Genomic DNA, 11,239 nt, shown 5'->3' on the forward strand with positions numbered 1-11,239 from the left:
ATATTCATCAGTATAAATTGAGAATGAGTTTTCAGGACCCTCAAAGCCAGCATATTTTTTATAGGAAATTATGGGAAGAAGTTGGACATTTTATTACCTCATCCAGTAAAAGTTTGAGGAAATATGGTACATTCTTATTTTTTATAGTTTTAAATCTGTGCTATAAAAGATTTCTGTGTATTTGTATGTTTTATAATAAATTAACATTTGTTGACCTATCTTTCCAGGAGCCTTTGGAAACTAGTATGACTCTTCTGAACTTTTTGTTTTCTCACTGAAATCCCTCAGGACAACTAGAGAATTGCAGTCACTAACTGAAATAAAAATAGGAGACTGACAGGAAAGGCAAACTAGGAGGGAAGAACTCAGAAAATAGGGTAATAGTTTAAGAAATGGTGATTCCAAGGGGAGAGAATTAGAGGTATATCTTTATTGAGTCCACAGCTGGGGGAATGTTCAAGCTAAGATGTAAAAGCATTTTTGGTCAGGATCGTAGGGAGCTAGGAAAAGCAATTTTAACAGGGGTGGGCTAGAAGGGGTCAATGGGGGGGCATATGTAATACTTCCATATTTCATAAAGATTTAAATTTTTACAAAGGACAGTTTTTATGTCCTAGGAAATTCCCAAAAAGTGCGTGGGTAAAGGGGGTAACTGTCTTTCTGGGGAGAACTAGATTCATTCTCGGTAAGAGAAGCTGCACTAGGTTAGAAGACCTTTCCGTTCCTGAAGTGGGGAAATGGCTGAGACTAGGCAGATTGATGCTTGGAATTGTCCTTGAAAATAACTAACGGCAGAGAGAAAAGTGTTTCCCTTCCTCTATCAGTTCCTTCAGCCCCAGAGATTCCCACAGAGTACCTCATCTAAACTCAGTTTTGTCACCTATTTTTCTACTTTGCCTTTCTCAGTGATGTGAGTTCTGTAGTTTATATTTAGAAAAAAAAACAAAAACAGCAACAAAAAGCACTGGACCATAATATAGCCCTATCTTTCTGTGCCTTTTTCTATGCACTTATGAAAGTGACTGAATATAATACTTAGTTTATCAGTAGTGAAGTCATTACTTATAGAAATATGTTTCTAAAACAAAATACCATAAAAAATGTTAAAGTTACTTTCAAGAATGTTTGAATATTTCTATTTAGAATTTTCTTGCAAAATCAGTGTAGTGTGGTAGAAAAAATGTGATTTCAGAATTAGGAGACTTGGGTTAAAATTGTGATTCTACCATTTAGTAGCTCAAACACCAAATTGTTGGAGCCTCTGTAAAGTGGGGATTATATTACTATCTACCTTGTGGAGTTATTGTGAGGGATAAATGAAATAACATGTTAAAGCCCTCAGCAAAAAGGTTGGCACTGAGTAAAAATTAAATAAATTTAAATCTGAGTGCGGGGGGGGGGGGGGGGGGGCGGGGGAGGAGGGCGGGGAATGTCAAGAATCGAAGTTTACATGGCTTAAAGCCTGAAAGCAAGAGCTGGCATGCATTCTTCTTAACAGTGGGAATATTCTAATTTATTCGGGGGAGTATCTTTGCTCTTTGTTTTTTCTTTTTCTCTGTGCCTGGAAGGAAATTACTTTTGTTTGTTCCCTAGCTCAGGTTTCTAGGACGAGGGGGGTAAAGAATATAGCCCTACCATGGTGCAGAACTACCTAATCACACACAGCAACTTGGTTTGGTTGCTGGGGTGACGTTTCTTACTGAGAGGCAACAAAGAATGGTCTCTTGTTCCTCCATCACACCTACTGGACTAAAAATGTGTCCCAGCTCACAGACTGCTGCTCCCCAGAGCCTTTGACTCCTCAGGGGGTGGAGCAAACCATTTCCTTCCTGGACTGGGTCCATCTGTAGTCAGTGTACAAGAGTTGCTGTAGCAACCCTCCAGCTGTGCACCGCCTAGCAGAAACGCGGTAGGAGAGCCTTGATTTTGTTCGCAAAAGTGAAAAACAGGTTGGTTGGTTTTTTATCAGAAATTGAGAAAATAAGATTGGAACTTTCTAGCCAAGATAGGTCTCAACTTGGGTGAAACGAGAAAGTTCAAATGTTTAAAGCAGCAGGTATTGTGAATATTCTAATCCTGGAAATAGGAGTTGGAATCTTGCATTAATTGTACTTATTTGGGTCATTGGCAACCCAGCCATTTTTATTAGATTGTCGCTAAAGCTGGGAGAGTCGAAGGGAAATGCTCAGCTTCAGCAGTGTAAATTTACGGAAGGGCATGCTTAATGTAGTGAGCTAGCTGGCTGGGATGATATACTTCAAAATTATTTTTGAGCTTTCTGTATAGCATTTAAAAATACAGCTTTAATTGTAAAGTATTATTCTTAGTTTTTTGATAAGATGTGAAAGATTAAATTGAAATTTGACTTACGGGTAAAGGTCTCGCACAATAGAAGGGAACACCATGGCCAAAACGCACCAGCTGCCATTGTTGGTGTAGAGTAAATAGTGAAACTCCTAGTGGGGTTTCCTGGAACTCCATTCAGCTGTACCTAAAGCTGTCCCTACTGAGAACATTTAATTGTATGTGAGGTTTAGATAAGTACAAGCTGACTCCCAGATGTACGCAAGACAAACCTCTCTAAGACATAATAGCATCTGTAAGATTAAAAAAAAAAAAAAACCCACTCTTTATGGGTGCCATGGCACCTTTTAATTAAAGCAAAGTGAAGATAAATAAAAATATTTTTTACTTTTTGTTAATTAGGCCTTGCCCTTGCCTCAGCAATTACCTTCGTAACCTATATCTTTATCTTCATGTAACTTTCCTCCATTCATTCCTTTTTTGTGTGTTTTTTAATTTAAGGAGAATTAGGCATAAAGTTATAAAATTAAAGTTTTAAAATATTGTCTAGGCCAGAGTTTGTTTTTATCATAGCTACATATTAATTGTTTACTTCACGAATTAGGTGCGCCCCACCAGCATGGCTCAGTGATTGAGCGTTGACCTATGAACCAGAAGGTACAGTTCAATTCCCGGTCAAGGTTGCAGAGCCCAATCCCTGGTTGGGGATGTGCAGTGGGCAGCTGATCAATGATTCATCATTAATGTGTGTGTGTGTCTGTCTCTCTCTCTCTCTCTCTCTCTCTTTCTCTAAAATCAATAAAAAATATATATATATATTTTTAAAAGAATCTCCCTAGCTGGTTTTGCTCAGTGGATAGAGGGTCGGCCTGCAGACCAAAGGGTCCCAGGTTCGATTCTGGTCAAGGGCATGTACCTTGGTTGCAGGCTCCTCCCCACTCCGGGCTTGTGCAGGAGGCAACCAATCGATGTGTTTCTCACATGGATGTTTCTCTCTGTTTTTCCCTCTTTCTTCCACTCTCTAAAATCAATGGGAAAATATCCTCAGGTGAGGATTAACAAAAAAATAAAAAATAATTTTTAAAAATTAGGTGTATTTTGTTTTTCTGATGGGTGTTTTGGGAGTGTTCTCCTTATTGGTATGGAGCCATTGAATTTTTATTTGGTGAAAGATCCTACAAGATATCATGGGTAATCAGAATTATAAATGAGCATACCGCCCTCCTACCCCTGAAGAAATTTATTTTTTATTATATGTGCATGTCCCATTATAAACCCATTTGTTGAGCAGTTTTAGTAGAAAATCACTGTTGATCTCTTGTTACTTTTGCTCTGAGGCAGTTATGTGACAATATAAGACTTATTAATGACCAACTGTCTGTAATGTTGAAGACTGGATCCAGGTGTTGGTGGTTGGAGGAGGAATGTTGGACATTATGAATTATCAAAGGAAGGTAAAAAGTTATATGAATGATATAATCAGCTTTCTAGAATTTTTAAAATAAGGGTGAAGTTATCCACCATATTCTCTGTCTAGATTTTCTTACCTAGATTTTGCTCACCTAGCTTTCCCTTATTACTCAGATCTCAATTTATTGCTTCCTCTAAGAAGCCCTCTTTAAGCCTCCCCTTCACACCCTTGCCTTCTCCCAAATCTGACTTAGCTGCCTCTTCTAGGTATTTCTACTGTCTTTGTACTTAGCAAACTTTCTTGTTATTGTTTGTCTTCCCAGTAGACTGAAAGCTCCTTGAAAATAAGATTCTTGCTCACCGCTGTAGCCCAGCACCTAGCACAATATCTGGCCCATAGTAACCCCTCAATAAGTATCTGATAAATGTAATGAAAATATATTCTGGTGGTCTCATCTAAGTGAGCATTTTGGATCAGGTGCTGTTTCAGGCACCAAGTCAGCTGTTCTGCAGTTTCACCTTTCAAGGATTATGTGATCATATCCTACCTAATAAAATAGTAACATGCAAATTGACCGCACCCTCGCTACGCCCAAGCCACGCCTGCCAGCCAATCAGGGCGAGTATGCAAATTACCCAACAAAGATGTTGGTTAATTTGCATACGCTGAGGGAGGGAGGAGTGAAGACTGAAGACAACTTAGAAGGAAGACCGAGGAAAAGCGGAAAGCAAGTTGGCTGCCAGAGGGAAAGCCCGGGCGGGGCGGGGCGGAGCAGGGCAGAGTGGGGCGGGTGGCAGAGGCGTGCAGGTGCAGGCGCGGCGGCCGCAACAGCGGCAGCAGTGGCAGCGCATGCGGCCGCAGCGGCCGCTTGCAAGATTTTTCCTGCAAATGGGCTACTAGTTTTACATAATCCCTCAAGATTATGCTAGTATTTTATTGTTTGTTTACTAGGGGGCACAGACAATAGGCACTCAAATGATGCTTTCTTTGCTATTATAATGCTAAGCGGAAGAGGGTTGAGAGCCAAGGTATTTCTTTCTTTGTATACTAGAGGCCCGGTGCACAAAATTTGTGCATGGGTAAGGTCCCTAGGCCTGGCTGGTGATCAGGGCCGATCTGCGGGGTGAAGCACCCGCCTTGGCTGGCCTGGCAGTGCCCGCTCACTGGCCCTGCCCCCCACCACCACCGGTCAGGGCCTGCGGGCTGAGGGCAGTTCCTGCATTGAGCATCTGCCCCTGGTGGTTAGTGTGTGCCATAGCAATCTGTCGTTCTGCAGTTCAGTCTATTTGCATATTAGGCTTTTATTATATAGGATTGGTATATTTGCCTTGTTCATTCAGCAAGTGTTTATCCATCTCTAATCAACTATTTGGGGATCTCAAGATACTGTGTTAGATGCTATAGGACAGTGGTCGGCAAACTCATTAGTCAACAGAGCCAAATATCAACAGTACAACGATTGAAATTTCTTTTGAGAGCCAAATTTTTTAAACTTAAACTTCTTCTAATGCCACTTCTTCAAAATAGACTCGCCCAGGCCATGGTATTTTGTGGAAGAGCCACACTTAAGGGGCCAAAGAGCCGCATGTGGCTCGCAAGCCGCAGTTTGCCAACCACGGCTATAGGAGATTCAAAGACAAATTATGCATGGATTCTGTCTTCTAGTTGTTTATAAGTTGATAGGGGAAATAAGGCATACTTAAATATAATACAAGGAAGAAAACAATATGTGACATAGAGGTATAATGACTAACATAGAGTAAGTGTTCAACAAATATTTGTCTACTAAATCTTTGTTTTCATTTCTTGATAAAGTTGGCCTGATGGTATTTCTTCATATATATATATAGCTTTCATCTGCTTTTTTACCTGTAGCAGCATTGATCTAGCATTCTTAATCTATAAGCTTGTTGATTGAAGATACTAGTTCACCTAGTAAGTTTAAACGTAATACTATCCATATAAACAGTATCAAATTCAAGGCCTGAATAGAGAAAATTGCGTATGAAACATTAAACTAAATAGGGAGTGGAGAGCAAGGGGAGCAGAAATCAAGCAATAATGAGTTAGACTAACGAAAAAATAAAATACAGAAATGTTACATTTTAGAGGCTAATTATTGACTTGTACAAAATATGCAAATGATTGCCACTCACTTTCTTTATGAATTTAAGCTACACAATTTCTTCACACTTCATATTTCCCATTTGTTGGACCAAGTCAGTGGTTTTCAAACTGCAGGTCATATCCTATTAATGGATCATGAAATCAGTTTGGTGGGTCACTACCAACATTTTTAAATGCTACAGAATAGCATTAAAAATATCAGAGTGCATCACACATAGAGAAGGTGGTCAGTATTTTGTGAAATTTTGCTCTGAGCTATGGTCAGAACATAGACGTGCCACAGGGAAGTAAACATTTGAGTGGTGTTAATAATGGGATTCTACCCACTTGTAAAAGTTTCCACCATTACAAATTATTAAAGTTGCTTAAAACGTTAAAGAGAGGAATGTTAGCCCTAGCTGGTTTGTCTCAGTGGGTAGAGCATCGGCCCAAGGACTGAAGGGTCCTGGGTTCAATTCCACTCAAGGGTACATACCTCAGTTACAGGCTCAATCTCCAGCCCTGTTCAGGGCCCATGCAGGAGGCAACCAATGATGTGTCTCTCTAACATCTATCAGTCTCTCTGTCTCTCTTTTAAAAAAAAAATCAATGGAAAAATATCCTTGGGTGATGAGTAACAAAAGAGAGAGAGAGAGGAGAGAGGGAGAAAGAATATAAAGGAATTTTAGTCTTTATAAAGAGGATTGTAAAGTGAGTCAGACCTTGTAGTCAGAGCTAAAATAATATCCTTTTGAATTAATTCTGCTTAATCTGATTAAGTACATTTTAGGATAACTTCTGAAAAACGTTGTAAGGTATTTTTTGGTTAGTTTTTCTTAAAATTAAATGTACATTGACTTGTGGGGCATTTCTTAGAAAAATCTATTACTGAGCTAGCACAGAATGTGAAGCATTTCTGGCCTGAAATATAAGATTAATGTTTACAGGGCAGTTGCCCAAAATCTTCTTGCTGAACTGGAACGTACTTCACTGCCCATCACTGTAGGTCCTTTAACTTTACAAATGTGTTATTTAAAACATAAATCATACTGGTACACAGGAAACTCATTTAAAATTAAATTTAAGGACATTCCTGAAAATTCCATGAAACACTAATGGTTTTATAGTTTATAATTTCTAGCAAAAGAAAATGTACCGTAAAAATATTTTTTCAGAGATAGCTAAATCCACAATATGTAATACATGTGAGAGAATAGCATTATTAATATCTTAAATATTGAATGCTTGAACACAACATAAAAAGCGTTACTACCGCCTTCCTTTTCCCAAATATAAGCTACAAATGTAAAGCTGGGAAATTCAGTACCAGAGTTAAAAGAATTTATTTCTAGGTTATGAATTTCTACTTTTTCTTTCATCTCAAAAGTAATTGATCTTTTAAAAACTTATTCTATGATTTTATATCTATAACTTCTCTGTTTAATAAGATTGGAAAAATTTATATCAGTATTACATACTTTGATTCTCTCTTGTGGTTTGGTTTAAATATTTTTTAAAAAATATATTTTATTGATTTTTTTACAGAGGGGAAGGGAGAGGGATAGAGAGTTAGAGAAACATCGGTGATAGAGAAACATCCATCAGCTGCCTCCTGCACACCCGCTACTGGGGATGTGCCCACAACCAAGGTACATGCCCTTGAACAGAATAGAATCTGGGACCCTTCAGTCTGCAGACTGATGCTCTATCCACTGAGCAAAACTGGTCAGAGCTAAATATTGAGCACCTAAGTTAATTTTTCAGGGAGGGGTTTTTCCTCTTTGTGCTTTTACAATATAGCTCTGAAGAAGAGGGCGGGGTGTGCCTTTGGTATTTGGATAGGATATTTGCCTGTGATTTCTCATTCTCAAAGCTACTTCTGAGCATGCCTCTGGATATGCTGCAGAAGGTACAGTTTGCTTCTCTTAACCAGTCTACTAAAATAATATTGGCTCACCTGCTGAAATAAAACACAAACCACTCAGAGACTAAAGCATTTAGAAAAGAAAAGGCATTTATATGCAAAGACCATTTACAAGAGAGTCCAAGCTTTAGAAGGACGTTCTTATCAAATTAAAACTATGACAAGTATTTAAAGGAGAAAAAAAAAAACCTAAAAAATTACCAAAGTCACCAAGTTTACAGTGATTCTCTTCAAGGCGGAAAACAGCAGTTTTCTCACATAATTATCATATCCAAAAAGGTCATTTTGTATCTTCAGACATCAGCATTTTCAGAGAAATAGTTGTTGTTTTAGAGAGTAACTTACAGGAGAGACTCAGGGTTTCATTTACTTCGGGGAACAAAAACTAGACAGAGTGACTTTTTGTTGTTGTTACTTTATCTCAGGGTTGCAGTGTGTGTTTCATGGGTCCCCAAAGATCACATTTGGGTCCAAAGAGTCACTAAAAGGATACATAGAACTCAGAGAAGCACTGTTATGGTTTATTACCGTGAAAGGATACAGATTTCAACCAGCAACGGAAAGAGGGACATGGGGCAAATTTCAGGAAACACCAGGCATGAGCTTCCAATGGTCCTCTTCCAGTGAAGTCATGCAGACAGCCCTTAATTCTCCCTGCATCCACGTGTGGTGATATGCTTGGCGTATTGCCAACCAGGGGAGCTCCTCCAAGCCTTGGTGGCCAAGTTTTTTATTGTAGGCTGGTCACACAGGCATGGCTGACTGCCCATGCCTGTGTGACCAGCCCCTCTAGAGTTCAAGCTGGACCCCATGGCCCAAGGCCCCGCACCATAAATCACATTGTTAACATAGACTGTCTGGCAGGGCCTAAGTTCCCCAGGTAGACAAAAACATTCTTATCAAGCAGGGTATTCCAAGGGTTTATGGCTATCTCCCAGGAGCTGAGCAGGGGCCATACCTTTCTTGGGAATACGAAAGGTTTATACAACCTAGACATGCTGTGTTAATCCTTTACTGCACAGTGTTGTGTTGTTTTGTTTTCTGACTCTGGAATGTAATGGTCACTGCTTACCCATCTGGTTAAGGTGTCAATATTGCCTCCAAATTTCCTCCTAAGGTGTACTGTGACCACGTAAATTTACTTAATGAGTTTCTGACGCAGTGTCGCTATTTTGATGTTTTGTTTTATTTGGCCAGTTTTGTATATACCAGTAAGTGTGAGAAAAGGTGATGCTTAGTTTACAAAGACCCTATAATCCTATCTAATAATAGAGTAACATGTAAATTACCATCACTCCGCTATGCCCACGATTGGGCGGCGGGAGGCTGGGGGGTGGGACTCGGGGTGGCCTATCCGGCCATTGAGAGGCACGGATCCGCTGCCACTGAGGGGGGCTACCCTGCTGTTGAGAGGCGCAGGGGGCAGGAGTCCCGCCCCCTGCGCCTCTCAACGGCCAGATCCACGGCCTGCCACGGACACCCAGCTGCGCCTCTCAACGGCAGGGTAGCCAGGTGTCCACGGCAGCCCCCCTCAGCGGCCACGGACCATCAAAAGTGAGGGAGCTGGGTGCCTGTCTGCTCCGGCACCAGGCCTTTCAGAAGCCTCCGCTGAGCAGGAGGCTTCTGAAAGGCCTGGTGCACCAGCGGGCAGGCACCCAGCTCCACCGCGAAAAGCAAAAGCGTGTAGGGGACCCTACACGTGCATGATTCAATCATGCACTGGGCCTCTAGTATGGTTAATAAAGCTGATACTAAAATTGAAGAGTTGGCTTTGGAGGCTTTGTAAAGTTCATAAGGTTGTCATTAGTTTTGTATGTAAGATATTGCTCTCACCAGCCCATACACTGAGATCAGGAACCAGGAACCATTAATTCACTTGGACTTTGTTTAATAATGGGCTTGCCATACCTAACTGAATAAGATTTAAAGTATGGTCACCAAAGTGATGTTTAAATTACTGGCAGGTGGAAAGGGGAGTAGATTTACAGAACCTATGCAAAATAGCTACATGGCTGTGAAAAGCAAAGGCTAATATTTTACCACTTTTACCATTTGGAGATACTTTTGTATTTTTCGTCATTTTCTCCAGAATTATTATTTTATGTTTTTCTGATAATGTATTATGTACAAGCTACATTAAGAATTTTCATAGAAATTTTATGTGAATTACAATGGGTCAGATAGATCATGATATCACTTAAAGAGTGTTTTCATTCCAGTTTATACAAGTGTAGCCAATAGAGAGTTCAAAATAAAAAGAAAGGAATTTTTCTTCTATGCCCATTGGAAATAGAACATTAGCCATAATTGGCTCATTTAGTCCTAGGTAATGGATTCTTATTTTTCTGATTTGGGGTAATGCAAGCAATTTCACAAAGTCATCTGCTTCTAGATTTAAAGAATCCTAGAACTCTATCTCTTGGTAATCTGCCAGGTATCTGTTTGCTATGCTGATATCAGCTTATACTGAAACATCTGTTACTCCCTGTAGAAACAACAGTTATGAGTACAGTGAAAACCTTCACTGGAGCTTTCATTCTTTTTATGTTTCTTCCAGAAGACTCCGTTTCTGGTATGTAGCTTATAGTAGGGACTTCAGGCAAATGTAAGGGAAAAGCAAAAGCTGTCTGTGGATGACACGTCTCAGTGGCTCAGGTTCATTTGTAATAGCCAACTTTGCTAGAATAGTGGAAAGTGGAATCCTTTTTTTCTGGAATAACACATAATCATTTTATAAGGATTTAGTCTATAGTAACCCAGAGAGGAAAAATAAGTCTCCAGCTTTTCATTTATCCCACAAAACATTTTGGGATTGTCACCTGAAAACAAAATATTCCTTTTAAAAAAATCAATTTTTAAGACTAGTTATTGCGCCAGTCTTTATATATGGACATGAGTATGCTTCTGTAAAACCTGAAAGTTACACAATTGCTAAAAAATTCATTTATTTTACATTCATTGTAATACACTTTACTGAAGTGTGATTAACTTAGCTTAAACTCTTATGGACTTCAAGGTCTTTTCATATTGAAGACTTTTACAGTATTTTCTAGCTAATAAAAAATCTGGAGTATACCAAAAGTATCAAATTATTTTTAGTATTCCTCCTTTAATAGAATAAATGAGCACACCTTTGTGGCTGTGTAGCACCTGATCAGGAAACTCCCAAAGACAATTTTGGTAAAAAGACATAGTAAGAGTTCATTATTCTGAATTTGGGGGCTGAATTTGAGAAATGCAATCTCAAAAAAAAAAAAAAAAAAAAAAAAGAGGAGAAAAGATATGATTACGTGACTAAAGAAAAAGGGTTACAGGCAATATTTAAAATAAACTAAGCATCAGTAGTGATATCTTTTGGGAACTTTTTTAAAGATGAAGAACTTTTGTTTAGAAAAATAGTTCAAGGGCATGAAAAAAGCACAAAATGTTAGTCTCAGATTATTTTGGTAATATGAAAAAAAAACTTCTGTTATATAGGCTCAAAATATCTTTTA

This window comes from Eptesicus fuscus, chromosome 10 (genome assembly GCF_027574615.1).
Source record: "Eptesicus fuscus isolate TK198812 chromosome 10, DD_ASM_mEF_20220401, whole genome shotgun sequence".
Lineage (NCBI taxonomy): Eukaryota > Metazoa > Chordata > Mammalia > Chiroptera > Vespertilionidae > Eptesicus > Eptesicus fuscus.